This window comes from Budorcas taxicolor, chromosome 20 (genome assembly GCF_023091745.1).
Source record: "Budorcas taxicolor isolate Tak-1 chromosome 20, Takin1.1, whole genome shotgun sequence".
Taxonomy (NCBI): Eukaryota; Metazoa; Chordata; class Mammalia; order Artiodactyla; family Bovidae; genus Budorcas; species Budorcas taxicolor.
In genome coordinates, this window is record NC_068929.1 from 25,653,690 (window position 1) to 25,676,498 (window position 22,809).

At 38.8% G+C, this 22,809-nt stretch overlaps 1 protein-coding gene across 2 annotated transcripts in view; it reads right to left on the minus strand.

Annotated features, from left to right (window-relative positions):
* The window catches only part of GPBP1 (GC-rich promoter binding protein 1), a 70,386-nt gene extending 55,190 nt beyond the window's left edge, over positions 1 to 15,196 (minus strand). For both annotated transcript variants that reach the window (XM_052659077.1, XM_052659076.1), the window contains exons 1-2: positions 15,090 to 15,196; positions 12,950 to 13,900 (exon numbers count right to left, since the gene is read on the minus strand). The gene's annotated coding sequence lies outside the window, so the exon portion shown is untranslated. The remainder of the gene's footprint in view (positions 1 to 12,949; positions 13,901 to 15,089) is intronic.
* Between the last annotated feature and the right edge of the window lie 7,613 nt (positions 15,197 to 22,809).

A 22,809-nucleotide genomic window follows, 5' to 3' on the forward strand; every position in this document is an offset into this window, starting at 1 on the left:
AAGAACAACAGGTTTTTAGATGTGAAATACATTTTGAAATTCCCAGGGTCACAGTACTAATCAGTGGTAGCTCAAATTCTTAATCTCTATACACACCCTCAGTTCAGTTCAGTCGCTCAGTAGTGTCCGACTCTTTGCGACCCCATGAATCGCAGCACACCAGACCTCCCTGTCCATCACCAACTCCCGAAGTTCACTCAAACTCACGTCCATCGACTCGGTGAAGCCATCCAGCCATCTCATCCTGTCATCCCCTTCTCCTCCTGCCCCCAATCCCTCCCAGCATCAGGGTCTTTTCCAATGAGTCAACTCTTCGCATGAGGTGGCCAAAGTACTGGAACTTCAGCTCCAGCATCATTCCTTCCAAAGAACATCCAGGACTGTTCTCCTTCAGAATGGACTGGTTGGATCTCCTTGCAGTCCAAGGGACTCTCAGGAGTCTTCGCCAACACCACAGTTCAAAAGCATCAATTCTTCAGCGCTCAGCCTTCTTCACAGTCCAACTCTAGCATCCATACATGACTACTGGAAAAACCATAGCTTTGACTAGACGGACCTTTGTTGGCAAAGTAATGTCTCTACTTTTCAATATGCTATCTAGGTTGGTCATAACTTTCCTTCCAAGGAGTAAGCGTTTTAATTTCCTGGCTGCAATCACCATCTGCAGTGATTTTGGAGCCCCAAAAAATAAAGTCTGACACTGTTTCCACTGTTTCCCCATCTATTTCCCATCAAGTGATGGGACCAGATGCCATGATCTTCGTTTTCTGAATGTTGAGCTTTAAGCCAACTTTTTCACTCTCCTCTGTCACTTTCATCAAGAGGCTTTTGAGTTCCTCTTCACTTTCTGCCATAAGGGTAGTATCATCTGCATATCTGAGGTTATTGGTATTTTTCCCGGCAATCTTGATTCCAGCTTGTGGTTCTTCCAGCCCAGCGTTTCTCATGATGTACTCTGCATATAAAGTTAAATAAGCAGGGTGACAATATACAGCCTTGACGTACTCCTTTTCCTATTTGGAACCACTACACATACTGTAAATAACCCAGGGTACATTAGGTAGAGACCATGTGTTATATAAAATATTAGCTTTAACTTTAACAAGTAGGTAAGTCAGTCTCTATTTTTTGAGTTTTAAGTTTCTGCCTTACCTGTCAGGCAACATCTTGAATTTATAGCTTTATATCCACTAGAGTCACAACTTGCTTTCCACTAACCTAGCCAACTTTATCTTCAAATAAGACTCGTTCTCTCATCAAATTCAATCCTTGGAAGGCCCTGATTTAAAGTACTAAGGTGAAAACATTTTTACTCACTTTTCCCCATTTCCACAAAGTACCTATAAAAGGAACTCATTTTAGATGTAGATCAAAGAGTACATAATGTGAAAAATCTAAACTATGAATTAAAAAAAAACCTAAGGCAACTAAGCTTGCATAGGAAAAGTCCTTAAGACATCTTGATAATCAAGTAGTTTTCAACCTAGCTAGTGTTCATGAAGCAATGATTTCATTACTCACCTAATGATACCTGCTACAGCAGCCTTAAGTTTACCATCCTACCAGAGTTTTATTAAATAAGCCCCCTTGGAAGGGATCTAAAAGATTCAAAGCCAAAACCAAACTGAGAAAATCTGCAATACCATAAATAATTAAAGCTCTATGGACATAAATCTGCATTTGCCATCTCTGAGAAGGAAACGTAAAAGGATTATGTTTCCTCCTTAAATAAAGACATCAGTTAATATAAATGAATTGTCATGGCCTTCCTGATTTCTGAAAATGAGCCTAAAATCAGCCACCCACATATTTCAAGGTCACTCCTTGAAATGTAAAGTGTTTTATCTTTTTAAGCCTGAGAGGCCAATTCCACTGAATATCAATCCCTCTGACTGAACATTTCAAAACTACGGAAATTTTTTAAAAGGCCAGGGTTATAATAAAAAGAAGTCTTTATCAAGCAGTCCCTTCAGAAAGGTTACAGCAAACCCAAAGTTAGCCTTGAATCTAGCAAACAGACTAGAAGTTCATGTAACAGTTATTTAAGTCTAGGCACATAAAGAACTTTGCTGGTGGCTCAGACCAAAAAGAATCTGCCTGCAATGCAGGAGACCTGAGTTTGATTCATCGGGCCAGAAGATCCCCTGGAGAAGGAAATGGCAACCCACTCTGGTATTCTTGCCTGGAGAATTCCAGGGACAGAGTAGCCTGGTGGGCTATATATAGTCCATAGGGTTGCAGAGTCAGACACCACTAAGCAACTAACACTCTCAGGCAGATAAAACCGCTTCTAAATGGTCAGGCAACAAAGAAATTCACCTGTAAATAATCCCCTAACAAATTTTACCTAGCCCCCAGGCAGTTAAATAGAAGTTCCACAATAAAATACCGAGGGTGGTGGTCCAGGTGGGGGATGGATTACATTATCTAAGATGTCTTTGTGCTACATTAACACACAGAGCATATAACAATAAACAAATGAGACAAGGTACCTGTCCTCAGAAGTTTATGCAATAAAGATAGCTGAGAGGAGATATTTAAGACTGATCTGAACGTAATACAGTAACAAAAGAAATCAAAGGTTATACGAAGGGGGTTGTCCACTTCACACAGAATGATTAGAGAAAGGCATTCAGAATGTAACATATGAGCCAAAACTGAGCTAAAAAAGGAAAAAGAGACAGAGCATAAAGGCCCAAAGACAGGAAGGAAAATGCCTGGTGTATTTGAGAGAAAAAACGCGGAAAGTCAATGGTCTAGGATGACAGTAACCAATGTTGCAGAGAAAAAGAAGGGACAAAGAAGTTGCTTGTAGGCTACAGAGTCTGCATGTTATTCTTAGGTCCAATGACAAGACCATGCTCTGGGAATAATGAACTATAAGAATGGAAGAATGACACAATTATAAAGTTACAAGGCTACAACAAGTAGTTCAAGTAAGAGAAAATCAGGGCGTAACAGTGGAGCAGAAATGGATATATTTGGGAGAGCAAAGAGACTTACTAATTGACTAGATGGGAGGAAAAAAGAAATCAAAATGAGACTTGACTAGTCTGAATAGGCGGATACGGTATCCATTTATTGAGCAATAGAAGCAGAGACAAAGAGGCTGGGAAAGACTCAAAGACAAGTTCAGTTTTGGATATGTTAAATTTGTAAATGAAATAAAGAAGTCAAGGTCGGTTAAATTACAAGCCTAGAATATGGGGAGGAGGCCTGGACTGGAGATTTAAATTTGAGATCTTTTGCATAAAGATGCCATTTAAAAATATGGTACCATATTGCAAATTAAGCAATTACCTCAGAAGAGTGTAACCACTATGGTTCAACAATTTTAAACAGGTCATAAATGCAATCTAAATATACCTGGTTTCTGCTCAGTTCCCTACTTTCCCTTATCTAAAATCTCCCTCCTGGCTGATCCCATGATCCTCAAATGCTACTAGCTATATGGCCCAGCCATAACAATACTACTACTACTGTTGCCATCATTTTACAATTTCAAAGCACTTAACATTATTTCACTTGATTGCAATGATAACTTTGCGAAGCAGGAAAAAAAACTAGTTTTACCTGAGCAGAAAATAAAGTCTTAAAAAGGCTGGCCTGGCCAACATTAAATAGCTATTATTCACTAGATGATATGAAATCAGCATTCAAATTTAAGGACTGTGTTTACTCTATACTCACAGAACTTCAGAGAAGACAAACTACATGAGTTTAGGAATCTTATATTATTACCTGGTTTGCTACTAAATGCCCAGCACCAATCAAAGTACAGGCTACTAAATGCCCAGCACCAATCAAAGTACAGGCACATAACAAACATCTACCAGGCAATAAACATCTCTAGCACACACTAATACTCAAGAAATAAAAATCCCAGATCCACTGTTGAGCCAATATTTTACCATAAATAAGATGATATGCCTGTATCTTACTTTCTCATTTGCAACATAAAAATGTTGTCATTTATTTTTCAAGTACACTTATGTATAAATTAGATAATATCTAACATCGCAAGCCATTCAAAAAACAATTGCTCCATGAATTCAAGACGGCATTATTGTGCAAGAGGTCATATTTCATATCCCCACAAAAACAATTTCCCCTTTTAATCCAAATTTCCTATAAAAGATGTCAATCAGGTTTTAAAATAAAGCAGAAAGAAAAAGTCAAAAGCTACCATTTGTATTTATCAACTACTGCTTTGTGGAACTGACATATATCAAAGAAGCCACAAATAGTTCCACACGTATAAGGTCAACTGACATTCAACAGAGGTATTTCAATCAACATCATTCAGTGGGAAACAAAATCTTTTTAACAAACAGAATTAGGAGAGTAGGACATCTATATTTATAAAAGAAAGAAACGAACCTCAACCCTTTCACATGCAAAAAAAAAAAAAAAAAAACTCACTCCAAATGGTTCACAGATATAAAAATATAAACTACAAAACTTTCAGAAGAAAGCTAAAAATCAGGAGAAAATCCTATGAATTCGGGTGAAGTAAAAATTTATTACGATACAAAAAAGCACAAATCATGAAAGAAAAATAACCAATTTTACTACAAGTTTTAAAATGTCTGATCTCCAAAACACAGTTAAGAAAATGAAGACAAACCAGAGATGGGAGAAATTTGTAAAGTACATGATCTAATACACTTATAGCCAAAATAAAGAACTCTAACAATAAAACAAGCTAATCTTTTAATGGATCAAAGACTTGAATAGACACTTCACCAAAGCACATTAAAAGATGCTTATCATGTCACTACACTGTATGATAGCTTTAATGTTGGCTAACTGCCCACTCAACTACCCTAGCAGTAAATACTATTAAAGGAAAAATTAATCAACTTGAGGAACTTTTCCTCCTTAAAGGACAGGAGTATTTTTATTAGATCATCTGCTTCTTTTTAAGGGCAAATAACCTGTAGAGTATGGTCTGGAAATTAGGGGGCAGAGAAGAGGGTATCTGATCATACTTATGCTATTATATATTCAAATACATTATCATAAATGTCTATTTTCTTATTACAGATGTATAACACTGTGATCTTACTATATTCATAGGCTATTTTATTTCAGGATAGTATGGAGCACTTTAAAAAGTATTTGTCACAAACAGTTAGGAATCTGACAGAATTCTATACCACTACTCTAGAGCAGTGCTGTCCAATATGGCAGCTAGTGGCCATAGGCTGTAATTTAAACAAAAATTAAACAAATCTCAAAATTCAAATCCACATCTCCATAATGACATATTAAGTCTTGAAGTGTTAGTCGCTCAGTCGTGCCCAACTCTTTGCAACCCCATGGACTGCAGCCCACCAGGCTTCTCTGTCCATTCGATTTTCCAGACAAGGATTACTGGAGTGGGTTGCCATTTCCTTCTCCAATGACATATAGCTAGTGATTATTATACCGAAAGAATAGACACAGAGTCTTACACCTTTTCACAAAGTTTTGTTGGATAGCACTGCTTAAGACCTACTACTTAGAACCTTGGAATGCTAAGGAAGCTAAACGTAACAGAAGAATGCAAATAATCCAAATTATGGTTCCTTCACTTACTGAGAAGCTTGCATAAATTATTTAATTTCAGATTGACTTTCTTAAACCACTGAACGGAAATACCATTTATTTTACATGATAATTGGGGAAAACACTTTCTAAATTAAATTGCTATATAAACATTAGTAATGAGGTGATTCTAAAGGAAAATATTCCTGAAAAATAACTTATGTGAGCATTTCATTAACAAGTCACAACTGTATCACATTAAGGAAAATAAAATTTAGTTGCTGGTTAAGAATAAAGTTTCTCAATTCCTGAAACAGAATAGAATTTGACTTTCTTCCTACTGTCATCCTAAAACTAACTATAAGCCATAATGGTTGGGAGTTCTGGGTTCTGGATGCAGAATGTATGGATTCAGAAATCCCACTTACTGGCTGTGTAACCTTAATAAGCAATTTAAAACCTCTGACTCTCATTTCTATAAAATGAGAATAGAACCTTCCCACAAGCTGCACCTATGAGGATCAAATTACTTAACACAGTTAAAAAGCTTTGAATACTGCTTGAAACACGGTAAGCATTAACATGGATTAACCCACTCATTATGGTAGATGTTGATATCAAAAATAAAGAACTCCTATAACTCAACAACAAAAACAATCTGGTTTAAAAATGGGCCAAAGGCTTGAATAGGTGTTTCTCCAAAGCATACAAATGACCAATAAGCACACCAGACATCACTTATCACATTACTAATCATTAGGGAAATCCAAGCTAAAACCATAACAATACCACTTCACAACCATTAGAACACAATACACAGAAAACAACAAATGCTGAGAAAAATTTGAAGAAATTGGGACCCCTGTGCATTGCTGATAGAAATAAGAAACGGTGCAGCCACTATGGAAAACAATATGGTGGTTCCTCAATTAAAAATAGAATTACCATATGATCAGTAGTTCCACTTCTGGGTATCTAGCCGAAAGAATTGAAAGCAAAGATGCAGACAAATATTTGTACTTCCATGTTCACACAGCATTATTTACAACAGTCAAGAGGTGGAAACAACCCAAGTGTCCATTAACAGATGAATGGATAAACAAAATGTGGTACATATACATATAAAGGATTATTTATTGTGTCTTAAAAAAAAGGGTATTCTGATTGACCCATGGTACAACATGGATGAACCTCAAAGATGTTCAAAGGAAATAAGCCTTTGGATAAATCTGCATGATTCCACTTATATGAGGTACCTGACTTCCCTGGTGGCTCATACAGTTAAGCGTCTGTCTACAATGCGGGAGACCCGGGTTCAATCTCTGGGTCGGGAAGATCTCCTGGAGAAGGAAATGGCAATCCACTCCAGTACTACTGCCTGGAAAATCCCATGGACAGAGGAGCCTGGTAGGCTACATGTAGTCCAGGGGGTTGCAAAAAGTCAGACACGACTGAGCGACTTCACTTCACTTCAAAGTAGTTAAGTTCATAGAAACATAAGGAGAGTGGTGATTTCCAAGGGTTGGGAGGAGTAAGGAATAGTTATGGTTTAACGGGTACAGAGGTTCAGTTTTACAAAATGAAAAGCTCTGGAGGTGAGTGCTGGTAATGACTGCGTAACAACATCAATGTACCGAAATGCCACACAACTATACACTTAAAAATAACTGAAATGCTGAATTTCATGCTATGCGTATTTTGCCACAAATCATTCATTAGAACCAAAAAGTCTATTGAATTATAAACATATCTAACTTCCTTGAAGATATCCTTCAAAATATTTAAGAAGTGTTTCAAAGAGTACAATATCAATAGGTAAGAGGTACCCAGAGTAGTCAAATTCATAGAAAATACAACAGTGCTTGCCAGGGGCTTGGGAGAAGGGAAAATGGAGAGTTAATGGGTAGCGTTTCAATTTGAGAAGATAAAACCACGTTCTGGAGATGGATGGTGGTGATAATTGCACAATGTGAAGGTACTCAAGGTCACTGAACTGTACACTCAAAAATGGCTAAAATGGTAGATTTTATGTTTATTTTACCATAATAGAAAAGTTCCTCATTACACAGATTGGGAGATGAGTGCAAAGGGGGCTGAAGATTTTACTTCTCTATGTTATACAGTGGCTAAAAAGGCAGAAAAAACTTTATATCTGCTAAACTGATACAAATTTAGTCTATTTTCTTCTCTAAACTTAAAACAACCTATTTGTGGGGGTGAAGACTTTATTTAGCTAATTATATTGACAACGTGTGGGTGTTTCCTCGGTCATTCAGTAATGTCCAACTCTTTGCAACCCCATGGACTGCAGAATTCTCGGTTCATGGAATTTTCCAGGCAAGAATGCTGGAGTGGACCGCCATTTCCTACTCCAGGGGAATCTTCCCAACCCAGCGATCAACCAACCCACCTCCGCCTCTTGCACTGGCAGGCAGATTTCTTTACCACTGAGCCTCCTGGAAGCCCCCATGTTGACAACAACAGGTTGTAAAGAATTACCCCCTAGTTTTTTTTAACTATGTCCACAAAATCTTTTGACAAAAGGTGGAGCCCAACTTCTCACTCCTTGGCTATGGGCTAGACTTAATAGCTTGCTTCCAATGAAAAGAATGTGGCAGAAGTGACTTCTGAGACTAGGTCATAAAAGGCACTGCACACTTCTACCTACCTTTCTTCTCAGATCACTTCCTCTGGAAATGCAGCTGCCATGCAAACAGCTGAAGATCTACATATGCTAAGGAAATTGAGCCCTCTAGACAACAGCCAGCAGCAACCTGCTAGCCCAAAGAAAACACCTTCTTAGAAGGAGATCCTCTAGGCACAAGTCAAGCCTTCAAATGACAGCAACCTTTGAGATTTTTATGAAAGACAAAAGAAGCCAGAACAACTCAGCTAAACTGCTACCAAATTTCTGACCCAAAGAAAATCCATGTGCAATAGTATTCTTTTAACTCCCCTGTTTAAAGAATACACAGTTTTAAGCAAAAAAAAAAAAAAGTTTTGCCACTAGAAAAAAAAAAAAAAACAAGAACATACAGTTGACCCTTAAACAACATAGTCATTGGAACTGTGCAGGCCCACTTACATGTGGATTTTTATCAATATTAAGTACTAGACTACTACACTATCCAAAACTGGTTGAATCTGTGCATGCAAAACTGCAGATACTAAGAAACCTCAGATATAGACGTTTGGCCTACTATATGCAAATCTTCCAATTCAAAGGTAGGTGCCTATAAGACCCGTGTCATTCAAGAGTCAACTGTGTTATTTATGTTCACTGAAAGCTAACTTGTTTTTACTAGTATACATACATATGTAAAAATAAAAAATGACAATTTTTCAGTTGAGTAATTTTCTAAAGGTATCTTCGAGGTGCAACCAAAACAATCCGTTTAACTAGAATTTTTAAGATTCTTGCTTAAAAAAAAAAGTATGGAACAACTTCTAAATACGGTTTTAAAAATACATAACCTGGAAACTGAATTAACAGGTAGGAAATAAGGATGAAAACAATGCACTGCCCAAGTTGTGAACAGAAAGATGACTAAAGAAACTGGGGCTTCCCTGGTGGTCCAGTGGTCCACCTGCCAATGCACGGGACATGGGTTTGGGTTTGATCCCTGGCCTGGGAGGATCCCACATGCCTCACAGCAGAAGCGCAGCTACTGAACCAGTGCTCTGGAGTCCAAGCAACACAACCAGAAAAAATCTGCACACAGCAACTAAGACCAGCACAGCCAAAAATAAATAAATAAAATTTTTTAAAAGAAACTGAGTATCATCTCTTATATAAAAAGATGCAGAAAACAGCAATTACTTTAAGATACAGCACAAAAGCTTGTAAGTATTCTGCTGGGTGGGGCAGCTAACAAAAGGGGGAAAGCAGGCAGGTAAAACTGAAAAGGAGATCCAATCATAAAAGGTCTTGTCAGTAATTATAACATTTTGTGTCTCATGATCCTGCTGTTGAAACTGCTCTCCAAAAAAATACATGGAAGCACCTTCAAATACATCTATTTCAGAGACTTCTCAAATCAGTCTCCCATCCACATAGCCAAAAAGAATTCAAGTTAGGAGCCCCTCACACATGAAACATTAAAAGAGGGGAGGACATAAGATAACCTCTCTCTGCAACTTGCTCTTTCCGAAATATTCCAAAGATACGAGCTGAAAGGCTGCTAAAGTAACAAAACCAAGAACTGTAATTTAGGGAGATTTCTCTGGCCACAAAAAAAGACTTTGTAGAGACGTACACTCAACTAAGGACCTCCTTGGTGGCTCAGACTGTAAAAAATCTGCCTGCAATGGGGGGAACCTGGATTCGACCCCTAGGTTGGGAAGATTCTCTGGAAGAGGGCATGGCAACCCACTCCAGTATTCTTGCCTGGATAATCCCCAAGGACAAAGGAGCCTTGTGGGCTACAGCCCATGGGTTTGAAAACAGTCGGACACAACTGAGCAACTAAGCACACACACACAAACTCAACTAAAGTAGGGTATTTCCTTAGCCAAAGATCAAGCTAGGGCGATAGATTAAACTGGAAATGAGGAGGAAAGCGTGACTAGGATGCAGGTAATGCCATTAACAGAAACAAGAGACAGAAATAATTTCAGAGACCATAATATTAGTTTAACATGTAAAATATATTAAAACAGAATTTTAAAATGTAACATATACATTAAAACTTTACCTATATATTACATCTCACAATTAACAAAAAAGCCTTCACATACATTATTTCCATCATTTTTATGAAAAAAGTAAAGCCAAAAGAGCTTAAGTAAACATGTGCGTGCATGCTAAGTCGCTTCACTCATATCTGACTCTTTACAACTCAAAGGATTATAGCCTGCCAGGCTCCTCTGTCCATGGGATTCTCCAGGCAAGAACGCTGGAGTGGATCGTCATGTCCTCCTCTAGGGAATCTTTCCTGTCTAGGAATCGAACCCCCATCTCTTAGGTCTCCTGCACTGACAGGCAGGTTCTTTACCACTAGCATCACCTGGGAAGCCCTTAAGTAAATATGCAAGGTCACAAAGACCCTTTTCTAATATTCCAAATCCTAGACCAAAAATCTCCTAACTCCCCAAAACTACCCTTTTCCTACATCACTACCCCTAACTGGATCTAAATTATCTAAACGGTTTTATTAAAAAGTGGTTGCGTCAAAGACAATTAGATAATCTGGCCTGTTTAGGTTCTATCCTCAGTTGTAATTTTACTTTCAGATTAAAGGTTCCCATCCTTATTCCCTTCCCTTGTTGAATTTTATTTTCTTCTCTCTTCTATTCATTTCATAATCTGAAACCATACTTTAATTTTTAGCTAACCAAAGTTAGCACTCAAATAGCTACTAACAGTAAAACAGTGGTTTTTCTTCTTTTAGCTGGTCTCCAAGCTCCACTAGTAATCATTATTAACCAAAGAAAAGCAGTAAATAAGAAGAAAAAAATATCAGTGATAATGTTCAAACTGAATAAACGTAAAATCCACATGAAGACAGTATTAAACATAGCTAGTGATTAAGTTTGGGTCTCTCTAGTTCAACTTGGAGACTTGGTCAAGATTCCTACATCAGTCTCAGTCTCCCTAAAATTTTTAATATCTCACCTATACAACTAATAGTAGTTTACGATATACTACTATGTACCACACAATCATCATCTATAAATGATAATCATTTTGTTATTTTAGACCTATATATTGTTCAGGCACAGAAGTGGGGAAAAAAATGGGTTAAAAGGAGATAGAGGTATTTTTGGGGGGTGGGGAGAACCCAGCCATTATTTCAATTACTCTGGTACTGTGTATTTCAATGCCAAGAAAATAATGAAATATTTATGCAAACACTCAAGTTGAATAAAGCTGCCCTTGAACAACTACTGTAAGCAAATATTACTATTCAAGGATTAGAGTTAATTGTTAAAAACCCTGGTCACTAGAGTCATCTTTATCCTGATACTACTGCTTGGAGCAACAGGAGAAATTTAAAGAAAAATAATCACAAACAGTAAATCTTATGTGGTTCTTTTCTATAAAAAAGGCCATTCAGTTCCAGTTCAAATTCCTAATCACATTCAAAATGCATGTTCTTAGATAAGTACCTTGAAAACCCACTAAGTTTAAGGAATATATAAAATACAGGCTCTCTGAAGCAAAGAAAAGGGCAGAAGGGGGGTTGTTCTCATCACAGGTTTATATAAATCAAGGTGGAAACTCAATTAGAAGTACTACACAAAGCTCTGAGAGAGAACACAAGAAATATCCTATCCTTTTCTGACAGATTTATTTAACTCTAATCTCAATTTTGTATCAGAAAATAAAATACCCCGTAGGTTTAAATACCTACCATCTTTTGGACTCTCCTACCTCTCCTGCTTTAAGGGAGCTAACAGGATTCAACAGCATAACAACAACAAAACAATAAATGAGCCAGATGACCAGTTATTAGGCTATCCTGGCAAAGTGTGCAAATATTACGGTATTTTTTAATCTCAGATAATTAAGTGAAAAAAAATAACTCTTAACTTTAGCTACATTCATCTGTTAGTATAAACTGCTTCAAAAACAAACTTTAGCCAATTTTTTAAAAACAAACACTTCTACTGAATGCCTATGACTCACTAAAAAAAATTAAATGCAGTAACAAATCATAATACCAGTCAATCCTCAAGTAAACAATTAAAAGATGATACTCTTTTGTCAAAGGATTTTTATTACAGCAGTTAATATTCACAACCTTTTTTTTTAACCAAGATTTCCTTATAACTTAAGGCAACATTACCTTCTGGAGGCAGAAATGTACTCTTTTTTTTTTTTTTTAAAGTTAAAGGTTCTTAGTGTACCTTCTCTTCCTCTCAGTTTCTATTCCTAGTAATGACTTTTTGAAACTTTCTGGAACTTAACGAACAATCTGAAATACAAAGCCACTTCAAAATTTGTTTCAAAAAATTTCTATAATGGATAGGAATTGTTATCCCTTAAAACAATTTACTTCATGAAAGACCAGATTAAAAGTCAAGCCCTGTAATTTGTTTAAACAACTACCTAATTCTACACTGGAACACTATAAACTGCATTCAGAATGTAATCTAAACTCATATTTAGGAAGTAAATTGGCTATTTGTTGAGTTTTTTCCTACCTTTCTATTAATCCATAAAGCCATACTGACCGTATGGATTTGTCTATTTCAGAAGCACAAAAACTTCAAATGTGAACAATTGCATCTGAAATATTCTTAACAATTCTTTCTGCATTTCAATTTATCTAACAGTTCTTTTCAGATTGCCCAGGAAACTGAAGCCAAAGAATCTTACTGCAAGAAACTGAAAGGCTTCCAAAAAATAACATAGGATAAAGTTGACTCATTACAGTTTACAAATGAACATTTGATTTGCTCACCATATAGTACTTACAAATTCCAACAGGACTGCACAGGAAGGTGTTGGCTTTGTCTCTGTAATCTTTATGTTTTCCAGTTTGTTTTTTTATTTTGTATCCTCTGAAATAATATCCAAGTTCTTTGAAGACACTTAACCTATGGCTATTTGACATAGAGTTACTTCAGTCAGCTACCCATACTTCTGTTTTAAAGTTTTCATATGGCTATCGCCAGAATTAGCCAAGTTCCTTGGATTTTAAGATTTTAAAGTCTTCTTTATTATTCCATGTACTTGTCACTGTTATCCACTCCAGATGAAATAATCCAATTTATGAGTCGAAAAGAAAAAACAAAAAGAAAATTTCACATCTGAAGAGCATTCCTAAACATCAGCATAAACAAGAGAGACACAGCTATCTCAATACTACCATGCTGCTGTGAAACTGCCACATCTTAAATTTCCACGTAAATAAAAGATAAAAGCAAAAAAACTCTGTATTCATTCAATGTCTTCATTTAGAAAAGCTGTCCCATTGTGACATGAAAAGGACTGAGATCAAAAATTCCTAAAACTTTTAATAAAGGTAAAAATAAACTGCCATGAAACTTCAGCAATATTTAAACAGTAATTCGAAACTGCCGAAGCTACTCAGTACACAAATCAAACATATCTTACAGTTTTGGCTGAAGAACACAGGGGAGGGGTGGGGGGGAGGCAAAAATACCACCAGCTGAAACACTTTAAACCAGTTATATAATCCGTTTGAACCAAAATACTGAAGAAATGCCTGGATCTCTTTTTAAGTAGCTTGCAGAATTGTTCACTACTATCAATTCACTTCAGAGATGATTCTTGCCAATTTTAATAAACTTCTGGGATAAAATTATCCACAAACATTGTAATTCCAAAATGGCCACTTGAAATATCCGGGGCCTTTTACACAAAACCTAGAAGATGATCTTCATATCTGAGTAATTCAATCACCTGTAAAAGTTATAAAAAAATTTAAATTACACACTGAATTTTAATTTTGAGCTAAAAATTAATCCCCATCCTCAACAGTCAACCTCTGGAGAGAAATGCAGTTCCGCACCCAAAGAAGGTCTACTGTATGAAAAGGACTTCAAAATATGTTGAGGGGGAGAAAAATCGGTGGGAGATGGTATTATGGAAGACAAGTGCTGATTCCAACTGGGAAGGGTGTGCGGATGTAAGGTAGAGGGATTACATAAGCAAACCTTCTTATACTTTGAGTAAATGTTACAAACGAGCAAACAATCTTCTAAGAGATCTTCCGTATTTTCTATTCAAATCTACCAAAAGAAAACGCCAAGACAGGTGTGCTGCCACCGAGCATTACTAAATGCAACTTAAGCGAATGAGGGATATAAAGAGAAAGACGCTCCCTCCAAATCAGAATGTCCAAAGGAAAGGGGCACATTTTCCCCATTCAGAGTAGGAAGGTAAGTGGCCGGGAAGTGGGACAAGAACATTCCTTAAATTCGCCCGAGGGTGAGACTTACCCGGCAGCCACGAGATGTGAGGGTTCCCATTTCCTTGAATTAAGAAAACAGGTTTCTTTCAACACTGAGGGGGTGGAAGGTACTGAGCCCTTCTCGTATACCACGTTAAGAGTGCTTTTCTCCCCAACCAGACCGAGTCCCCTCAGACCTACAGGACTCAGAGGGGCAAGGCTGCGCTCGCCTCGGTCCACAGCCACGGACCTGGAGAGGCGGGCTGAGCGGGTGCGCGGAGAAACAACCAAAGGCCACAACTCGGCCTCGACTCTCTCAAGCCTCCGACAGTGGCAGCGGTGCAAAAGGAGGCGGGCGCCTGCGAGAGGCCGGAGCGAGGAAGACCGAGCACGAAAGGCGTCGGACCCATTCCCAGCCTCCGCCAAACAACACCCCCCCTCAACCCGCCCGAGCTAAGCCACCCACCCCCTCCCACAACCGCCACCTCCGCTCCACCCGGACCAAGTCAATACCTAGAGGGGCCTCGCCGCGCCGTCCTTCCCTCTCTGTCCTCGCTCTCCCGCGACCCTCCCCCCGTCCTCGGGCAGCTTCACACCTCACGCCGCCAACGCCGCTCCCGACCCCTCAAACCTCAACGCCGACACGGGTACCCCCTCCCATCCCTAGACCCTGGCGCCGAGCGCAGAGAACGCTATTACCTTCTGCCACACCAGAGGTGCCCCTGGCCTTGGGGTGCCGCTGCGCTCGATCCCGGGAGGAGGTTTTCGGTACTTTGAATAATCCCCTTTTGCCGCTTTTCCCTCCCCCACAACCAGTCTCAGTCCCAAAATGGCGCCGACCCGATCCGCAATGTTCTGGGCCAAGTCTCGCGAGATCGTGGAAGGTGGCGAGGCGGGGAAGAAACTAAAGCGGCTGAGGAGAAGGGAGGGGAAAGGCGGGGCGAGGAGAAGGAGGAGGGAGATAGGGTGTGGAAGAAGCGGTGCGAACGAACCTACTGGGCGGGGCAGCAGGAGGAGCGTCTCTACCAGAGAACCTTCTGGCCTAAGCAACCGCTCACGCCCCGGCCAAAGAAGCCCCGCCCTCCACGTCGAGCGGCTGGGGGAGGGGAAGAGGGCGTGGTTACGCCGAGGGGAGGGGCTTCGAGGAGGTCCCGGAGGCAGGGGCGCGCGGGGGGCGGTGGCTCCGCGCGGTGACGTCAGGAGCAGCTGGAGTCGGGGATTACCCCCTGCTGCTGACGTGAGGATGGTGAACAATCGGGAACGTTCGGTGGAAGGGGGAATTCCCCGCTGCTCCCTGAGGAGCCCCTCCTCCCGCCCTTCCCCCCATCCGCGGCCGCCCCGGAGCCTGGGATGGTGGGGCTGCGGGAGGGCGAGAGGGGAACGCCGATTCGGGAGGCGGCTGCGCCGGCTCGAGTGGCTCGCGCCGCGGCGTCTCCCCTGGCTGGATGTTCTGAGGAGCCGCGGCGGGCGCGATGCGCCAGATACCTCGCTCAGGCCTGGGAGTCTGAGAGATCACATGCTCGCCGGTACACAGCCTTGCGCGGGCGGAAGCCGGCGGAGTTGGCGCAGGACTAATCCGGCGCCGTGAAGCAGTGGATCCACTGTCGTTTGCAAATACTAGAGTGTCGGGCATAAATAATATACGCGAGGCCAGTGACAGGAGACGAGACACGCTGGTTGGGAACGAAGCCCATATTCTCAGGGATAAAAGTGGCTACTGGATATAACCGTGCTAATTATCGTTTTTCTCTTTATTATATTAAATCTACAGCACGGTAGGATTATTTCAGCAGTGTCTCGGTCCCTCACAGCTCGTAAGATTCGTTATAAAGAATTTTGTAGGCGTTTTCTAATCTCGATACCTTTTTGCCTTGAAACTGAAACGTTGAAACCTGTGAAACCAGCCTTTCAAGGGGTATCACAAAGTAAGAAAAGTAACCGTATTTCTTTAGGAAATATGTGGGGGAAGGGTGTCTGAACGAGGGAAAAACCAGAGAAGAAAAAATTCTTGGCTCTTCGCCCTCCTCCAAGCCATGAAGATTTCATACACGGAAACTTTATGGTTCTTTTATGTGCATTATGGGGTTCATAGTTTAATGAACTGCTTCTAAAAGCTACCTGAAAGAAAGTTTGAATATAAACTCACCAAAAATTACACCTCCCAATCTTTTCGTTTTCGTAGGAGAGATGGACACTTGGCAATTAATAATGCCTCGCTGAGTGCAAAGAAATGAGAATTAACACTTGCTGGATTCCTTGTCTGTGCCAAGTACTTAATTCTTATACTAGTCTCTGAAGTGGTGTTTTCGTCCTTTTGCAGATGAGGAAACTGGTTCAGGTTACACAACATAGAATGTGGGTGCCACCACTTGGCTATACCAGACTTTAACTCGAATGTGTTTCGGTCTTAATTCACGTTCTTTACACCACACCACATTGCTTCTATAGAAATAACACGTATTGGGACAAGACCTGCTGCTGCTTCTATTTCTAAGAATGGTGTCAATTCAACAAACGAAAATATTGACGCTTTGAAAACACGAATTGTACCTTTCATATGGCAAAAGATATAAAGCTGAAAACCCAATAGTGAATGGAGAAACAGTTGTAACATGGATGACGAAAGTGTTAATATTTATATACAGTTGGTTAGTATCCGAAGTATCTAATAATGTTTAACTTACATAAATACATTAGGAGCTCTTACAAATTATTAAGGAACAGGCAACCATACTCTTAAAAGGTCAAAGTACATGAAGAAGTACTTCATGTATGTGTCAGTAATTATATGAAAAGATGTTCTACCTCACTAAAAATCAGAAAAAATGAAAATAAAACTAACAGTGACATACTGTACTACATTTCACCTAGCAGACTGGCAAAGATTTAAAAAGAATAAAAACTAGATGAAGGTATAAGGAATAGGCATTTGTGTATCAACAGCTATTCTACATCTGAGAATTTTTACTAGTAAAATAATAGGAAAGGTGTCCAACAATTTATAAAGATATCCATTGATAAATTGCTTATCATTACAACAGCCATTTAAAATGATGATATACTTCTTTGTAAAAAATGATAACATGAAAAGATGTTCAGAGCAGACATTACTGAAAAGTAAGTCAGTTACAGGACTGTCCATTTTCTGTCACCTAGAAAAACTTCACATCAAAAGATTAAGTCTGACTGAATAGATATCAAAATGTTACCAATGTTTATTTCCAGGTAGAGAATCTTTATACTTGTTAAGGGGCTGTGTTACTTTTCTAATCATTAAAAAACAAGCTAACTGAAAAAAAATACAAGAATCTGTCTTCAACCAGTAATATGGTTTCCATTATTTTATTCATTTAGTGAAATGTAAACAAAGGACTTACCACATAATAGATTATTTTAATTTATTAGTTAGCATAACATTATAATAGTTAGAAAAATGCTTTTTTAACCAAGCACTGTATAAGAAATAAGGGCTTCCCAGGTAACTCAGTGGTAAAGAATCTGCCTGCCTATGCAGGAGATGAAAGTGATCCTTGGGTAAGGAAGATTACCCTGGAGTAGGAAATTTTAACCCATTCTAATACTCTTCCCTGAAAAATTCAATGGACAGAGAGCCTGCCAGGATACAGTCCATGGCATTGCAAAGAGTTGGACACAACTGAGCATGCACATACACTTCACTTTATATAAGAAATAGTGATAAATTTGACAACTCTTTCAGTGATTTTATAAATATTAGTCATAAAGAGATTAAGTAACTTCCTTCAAAATAATGTTAGCTTGAGTATACATGATATGTAAATGAAGGTATTCATTTCCAACTTATAGGTAACAGTGAAAACCAGAAAACCTAACTGTCTGCCAACCAAGTGTGTGTGAGCGATCAACTTTGCGACCCCAATGCTCAGTGGTTTCCAACTCTCTGCGACCCCAGGGACTGTAGCCTACCAGGCTCCTTTGTTCATGGGATTTTCTAGGCAAGAATATTGGAGCTGGTTGCCATTTCCTACTTCAGGGTATCTTCCCAACTCGGGGATGAACCTGCCTCTGTTGCATCTCCTGCACTGGCAGAAGGATTCTTTACTCCTGTGCCACCTGGGAAGCCCCTACCAGCCAAGTACTGGTTAAAAAATTAATGTGCATCCATATAGTAGAATATAGCTGTTAAGAATAAGGTAGGCCAATATATGCAAAGATATTCAATATGTTAAGAGGTAAAAGTATGTGACAAAACAATATATACATATAGCATCAGAATCTTTTTTAAAGTATGTAGATTTATATAGCAATAATGAAAGAATAATTTTACTATTCATTAGATCAAGATTTTTTGTTTTATTCACTTCTGTGCTATTTGAATATACTATTTTATAATAATTTGATGTTTAAAACTTAATTGCCAAAAATCTAAAGCAGTTGGGAAGCAAAATATTTCTGTAGGAAACCTTGAATCTTTCCAAACTATATCCAGTGTTCCTTTTCTGTGTTCCCATTATGCAATCCTGTGTTCATATCTACGATTACCCATTTTTACCTCTACCTTGATCCTGGAAAGTGTCTAGGAAATTCCTTATCATCCCTCTACATGTAATTACAATTGCTGATTTCCTTACTTGTCTCTACCACGGAACTCAAAGGTCCCTGAAAGCAGCAATTATGTTTTTCATATTTATTCATAGCAACTAGTATAGTTTTGGCCACAGCATAAATATTTGTTAACTGCATGGCTTCCCCGCCTTATTCTTTGTTTTTGCCACATACTATTATACTTGTGGGCTTCCCTTATAGCTAATTTGATAAAGAATCTGCCTGCAATGCAGAAGACCCAGATTAAGTCCCTGCGTTGGGAAGATCCTCTGGAGAAGGAAATTATAACCCACTCCAGTATTCTTTCCTGGAAAATCCCATGGACAGAGGAGCCTCGCAGGCTACAGTCCACGGGGTCACTAGAGCTGGACACGACATAGTGTCTAAACTACCACAATAACAGTTTTTAAGTACAAAAGTTGTACATGCAGAACGTTTGACAGATACAGAAGAGTATAAAGAAAAAAAAATTAACTGTAGTCCACGACCCAGAAATAATGGCTCTTAAGCTTTATTAATGTATTCTTTTCAAGGACTTGTTCTTAGTATGTCTTTGTATCATCGTATATGTAAAGCTAACTTTTATATCCCTTTTTTATTCCGTATGTTCAAAACTTCCCACATTTAAAAAATTCTTTTGTCTATGGTTCATTTTAAGGATTAGCATAACATTTGATATCTAGTCTTTATGATCTGTTTATTTTAACACAATAAGGATGGCCATTATTTCTGAGCCACTTTTCTAACCTACCTTTCCCTAGAAAAGGTTCCTGCTCCTGTTAAGTTTCACTCAATTCATGATTATAAATTTAAATTTACCATGTATTTTCTCCTTTTGATGAGTTTTTCAGTTGTGACAGTGTTAGTCACTCAGTCGTGTCCAACCTTTTGCTATCCCATGGACTGTAGCCTGCCAGGCTCCTCTATCCATGGAACTCTCCAGGCAAGAATACTGGAGTAGGTAGCCATTTCCTCCTCCAGGGGATCTTCCTGACCCAGGGATCGAACCCAGGTCCGGCAGATTCTTTGTCTGCTGCTGCTGCTACTAAGTCGCTTCAGTTGTGTCCAACTCTGTGCGACCCCATAGACAACAGCCCACTAGGCTCCTCTGTCCCTGGGATTCTCCAGGCAAGAATACTGGAGTGGGTTGCTGTTTCTGAGCATAGAACTAATTGCTGGAGAACTGACCACTTACTCCTTACTCAAAGCATATATGTGAATTGACAAATATTCTCTGGGCTCCAGTTATGGGTTGGCCCAGTTTTGCTAATTGGCACTTCCACATCTGTATTCCTCTCTTTGTTCTAGGAGATATGAAGGTACACCATTAGCATGGGCACAGTTGTCAACAAAATTTTTAAATGTTCTCTCCAATATGTGACTTTCAAAACACAGACTCTTCTTGCATGGTATCTATAATTTTAAAGCTATAGCATGTAAATGTATGTAAATCACTGACGATAAAGTGAGGAAAACACTTTGTAGAGTTTTTTAAAGTCTTGGAATATATTTCAATATGTTCCTCTGTGATCTCTGAAAATGAAATATAAGGAGCCCTGGAGATACAATAGCCACCATCACCTGCACCTTGTTACTGACTGAGTGACTTGAGAGAAACTGAGTCAAGAGCTGGGCTATTCTGCTACCTCTTGACTCTAGGTACAATAAATATGTGGGAAACTGCTTAGGAACATTCTCCATGATGGACTTTCCCTGGTGTTTTTCCTCTTAGGTTTCCAAGTTCATCTTGGGGTAGCTCCATCCTCTTTTGGCTCTGAATATTCATTCAGTGAAAGGAAATCCATCACATACTTTAGAAGGTTTACTGAATCAATAGCTTCTCAGGAAAAATGAGTGGCAACACCACCCCCCTACCCAACCCCACCCCGGCAAATAATTCTACTTAAATGCGTTAATGCCACTTGTAACACTAAGTCTAATTGCCTAATACACATATAGGGATACAGACTGGAGGCTAAATGGCCTGGTCAAAAGTCAGTAAAACAGATCTGGAAGTAAAACTAAAGATTTCTTATTTAAGTTTCAGAATTAAGTAATACTGCTAAGTCAATTCAGTCATGTCCGACTCTGTGCGACCCCATGGACGGCAGCCAACCAGGCTCCTCTGTCCCTGGGATTCTCCAGGCAAGAACACTGGAGTGGGTTGCCATTTCCTTCTGCAATGCATGAAAGTGAAAAGTGAGAGGGAAGTCTCTCAGTCGTGTCCGACTCTTTTCAACCCTACCAGGCTCCTCCATCCATGGGAGTTTCCAGGCAAGAGTACTAGATCACTTCAACTTTGCTAAGACTAGAAGCTGTGCTCAAACTAACCAGCTTTTAAAACAAAATCATAGGAATTAATATGGTAATAGTTTATGTTGTCAGAGCATCTTTTATATTTTCACCCTTATCTTCCTTTTTGATTATGAAAATGATACAAGTTTATTCTAAAATCAAACAATACAAAAGTATATAAATTGAACAACCATGTCCTACTATATAACACAGAGAACTATGTTCAATATCTTGTGCTCAGTCACTCAGTCGTGTCCGACTCTTTGTTGTAGCCCATCAGGCTCCTCTGTCCATGGGATTCTCCAGGCAAGAATATGGAGCCAGTTGCCATTTCCTCCTCCAGGGGATCTTCTCCACCCAGGGATCAAAGCTGAGTCTCCTGCATAATAAACTGTAATGGGAAAAAATCCAAAAATACATATACGTACCAACTGAATCACTTTGCTATATACCAAAAACTTTAAAAAACTGAAAATCAACCATACTTCAAAAAAACATTTTAAAAATTTAAAAACCTAATGGAGATAAAAGACATTTATGGAGGACTTCCTAAGCATCCGTCTTCTGCATAGATGGCTCAATGTATCTTAGGTTAAGGATCGTTCTGAGAACCTAATGATGATAATGTACACTATCCCCGGGGGAAAAAGCACATTCCTACATACATGCAAAAGGTATCTGTTGTGTCGGAGGGTGCACAGTCAGTCCCCCATAGCCCAGCTGACAAAGCTCTAGCTGAGTCAGGGGTGTCTCTAAACCAAGAATCTCAGTCCTGCTTATAGACATAGAAAACAAACTTGTAATTACCAAAGGGGAAAAGACAGGGGAGGGATAAATTAGGAGTTTGAAATTAACATATACACCCTACTATATATAAAGCATATAAGCAATAAGGACCTACTGCATGGTACAAGGAACTATATTCAATATCTTATAATAACCTATAATGGAAAAGAATCTGAAAAAGAACAGATATACACATGTGTATAACTGAATCACTTTGCTGTATACTTGAAACTAACACAACATTGTAAATCAGCTATACTTTAGTAAAAAGTTGTTTGTTTTGAAAAAATATATATAAATGAGAAGATCCTACTATACCTCCAGAATGAAGCTTTTGTGAACAGTTATGATCCTTGTAGATTTTTTCTTATTCATGTATGTATCATATCCATATATATATTTTAATAAAATTGGTCTATACACATTATTCTGCAACTTGTTTTTTAAACTTAGTAATATATGGTCATCTTTTTTTGTCAGTTGCACTTAGTGCTAACTTAAGAATTGTATAATAATCCTTTGGAAGAATTTACCTTATTTAACCAGTATCTTATAGAAGAACATTTAGATTGTATCTAATTTTTTCTTCTATTAAACTGTATAGTGATAAATGTTTCTGAATTTAGAGTGTGTGCCTGGAGAGGAAGGAGAGAGAAGTGTTGGAAAATTAAGGTAATATGCCAGAGGGTGACTCATAGAGCCAAAGATGGTAGTTTAAAAGGACGATTTGGCAAAATAACATTATTTATTGAGC